Source organism: Pyrus communis, chromosome 10, assembly GCF_041283825.1.
Source record: "Pyrus communis isolate YQ-2024b chromosome 10, ASM4128382v1, whole genome shotgun sequence".
In the NCBI taxonomy this organism is placed as follows: Eukaryota; Viridiplantae; Streptophyta; class Magnoliopsida; order Rosales; family Rosaceae; genus Pyrus; species Pyrus communis.
In genome coordinates this window covers 6243380-6246522 of record NC_142574.1, presented here as the reverse complement: position 1 = coordinate 6246522, position 3143 = coordinate 6243380, and the positions used below count along the sequence as shown (strand labels likewise).

The following is a 3143-nucleotide window of genomic DNA, read 5'->3' as shown; positions in this document are numbered from 1 at the left end:
TACCCATCATAAGGCAAAACATCTTTTTCAACAGTGAAAACTATGGTACAACCTAAAAAAAAAAAAAAAAAAAAAAAAGGAGGTTGGCTATGAAAGCTCCATATAACAAGTTTTTATTTTTTGGAGAACCCATATAACAAGTTTTACAAAAGAGAAGGAGATGTAGATCTCTAGGTTGGTGATCAAGGAAGATCAATCACCATCTCTTGCCTACACTGGTGGAAAACTTTCTCATATGATTTGATAATTTGAAACTTGCTAAAAGACTTTTAGCCCAAGTTGTAAGACTTTAAGACTTTTAATCACTCGTGGGTTCGAGAACTTCTCAAGTGGCGATTTTTCTAAATCTTGAAGGGAAAAAGGAAAGATAAATATCTTGATTGTGTTAAAAGAAAATGTTTACTTTTCAAACTTCCAAAACAATTGATTCCAACTTGCTAACCTTAGAGATAAAACATAAGAGCATCTCCAAGAGACTATAAAACAACATTTGTTAACTATTTTAGCAAAAAACCAACAAAATCTTGCTCCAGGAGACTCTTTAAATGAATCTTCAAATTAACAAAGTGAATAGACTCTATAAACCTGTACAGGAGGGGAGAGTATATAACATTTGCTAAACATTAAAAAAGGAAAAAAAAACCATTATTACTACTCTAAAAATCTAAATGTGCACTTCTCATAACAATATTTATTTTTTCTTTTTAAATATAGAAAGCTTAGAGTGCCAGTAACAAATCTTAAAAAAAATGTATTCAAAATTAGTTGACGAATTGGCTCACCTGTATGCACCGCTAAATATGAAGCAAAAAAGGTTATCTTATGAGCAAGATAAGGCTAGACATGAAGTAAAGGCGAGAAAAAACATTGTTGTAGAAGTTTTTTTTCACGAAAGATGAAGTATCATACACTCCAAAAGAAAACAGACCGAACTCCACTAATTTTATCCGGTAGGTTTAATTAATTATGTTTGTTGTAATGTTATGTTTTTGTCTTGTATTTGAAATAATTTATTGAAATAAGATAATAATTTTATTTTGCAAAAAATAAACTAACAAAGTTTACATTTATTTATTTTAAAACATAAATTATATTTTTGTAAATAGCAATCGTCCGTGCATGCAAGTACTGCAGAGTGAATTGTAAGGTCAATTCAAGAGCGTCGCTCTTGCCCTTCTGGGGTGAAGTTGCTCTATTGAGTTTGAGTCAAACATAGAGAGGTGATGCTCTTGAATTGCAAAATAGTTGTACGCATACATGCTGCAGAAAGACAAATTGAAGAAAACTTTTTAAGCAATAAAAACAGCTATACTCACATTAATAGCTAATAAGAAAATTCCACTGCAATAAAAATCATAGCCCCCATTTACAGACCCAGAAAACCCAACATCAAAGTTCTTTTGTTTTACATTAACACACAAATTATTCCTTAAACACTATCTCATTAAAACAGTCAAATAAAACTACACACATCTCTGGCTCTCTCTCTCTCTTTCTCTCTCTCTCTCTCTCTCGTTTTTATCAATCCATCCAGAATCCAAAGAAGCTCACGCATCATATCGATAAGTCGACAGAATCACGATCCAGATATAAACTGATAAACCCAAACACGGTCAGTAGAACATCTCTGCAGAGGCCGTGATAGGCTGATTAAGATATGACAGATTCAAAGGGTTGAAGAAGCTGTCATGAGGCTCAGTGAAGCAGCTTGAATCTGCTGCAGCTGCATGGACCCCACCATTGTTTGCATTCAAGAAACTGGCAATCTCATTGAGGGACTGCAATCTGTTGCTGAGCTCATCAGCTTGGGCTCTGAGAACAGAGTTCTCTGCCTCAACGTTCATGTAATGCTGGCTTGTGATGTTGAGGCTGGTGTTGATCTGTTCGTTGTCCTTCTTCAGCTGGCTGATCTGGCCCGTCAGATCATCCAAGTGCTTCTGCTTCCTCATCCTAGACCGCCTAGCCGATTCGCGGTTGGAAATCATTCTCTTCCTCTTTCTCTGGTCCATCAGAGCCGTCAAGTCTTCCTCAGAGCCTGAGTTTTGATGAATTATGGAGGAGGAGCCTGAAGATGTCCCACTGGAGGAAGCCATTGATGAAAACCACAGAAAATTTTGCAGATTTTCCCAGAACTTAATTCAGAGAGAGATTATTGCGGGACCCAAGAACAAAATAAACTCAAAACTTGCAGAAAATAGTAAAAATACTAATTATTATTATTGTAGGGTTTGATGGTAGGTGAAATCATGAAACGTAATAAAGCCAGTAAAGGAAGACGACCGAGAAGGATTGAACTAAATGGGTCCTGCGCCTGTAAGTAGAATTTATCATGCACTCGGAAAGAAGGGTTTCACTCAGAACTGGAGTCATCAATCTCAAACATCAAGAACAAAATGTTCAGCATTTAAGATAAAGTTTCTTTAAAAAAAAAAAAAGAAAAAGCAAAAAGTAAAGAACAAGATTTTGGGTATTTTTGAAACAATCTCAGAAACTCCAGGGAAGCATAAAGCTTGAAACTTTCTGAGAATTTGGATATTTAGAGAGATGGGTTTGCCGACTTTCAAGACAAAATCCCAAATTTAAAAGCAAAACGGGAGAAAAACTAGGACAGATGAAAACCGAGATGGATCGAATGGGTTCCAAACTCAAGAAACCCAGAAAAAGAAAGGGAAGATGAAGAAAAACTGAAAAAGGAGGAAGAGAGGAGGGATTGGAGGGTCTGGGGGATGGAATTTATAGAGAAAAAGGAACCAAATAGTTGATGATAAAAGGTGAATAAGAAAAGAAAAATTGGAAAAGGGAAATATATTAAAAGGAGTTTGGAATCTGATATTATATTAAAAGGGATGGGACATGTGAGGTGGTGAGGAAAGAGAAGACTTCACAACCGTCCATATCCAGCTGGGAACCAACAATCTCATGTTGCTTGTAATTGTCATAGATTTTTATAGTAAACATTTTTTGACTGAAAGGAACCGCATGACTCCCTCACGGATTTGAATCATTTCCTGAGCTAATGGAGAAGATCTTCTTAACCAACTATTGTGGATCGTTAGATTTTCATCTAATGATTATAATTATTATAATTTTAAAGGACTTCTCTGTTTATAACCGTTAAATAAAAATCTAACGATCCATAATAG

The 3143-nt window shown here is 35.3% G+C and overlaps 1 pseudogene across 1 annotated transcript; it reads right to left on the bottom strand.

Annotated features, from left to right (window-relative positions):
* Window positions 1-1321: 1321 nt before the first annotated feature.
* On the bottom strand, window positions 1322-2860 carry LOC148693425 (bZIP transcription factor 44 pseudogene; annotated as a pseudogene). The gene has a single exon (XR_015952424.1). The product of XR_015952424.1 is annotated as a bZIP transcription factor 44 pseudogene (transcript).
* Between the last annotated feature and the right edge of the window lie 283 nt (window positions 2861-3143).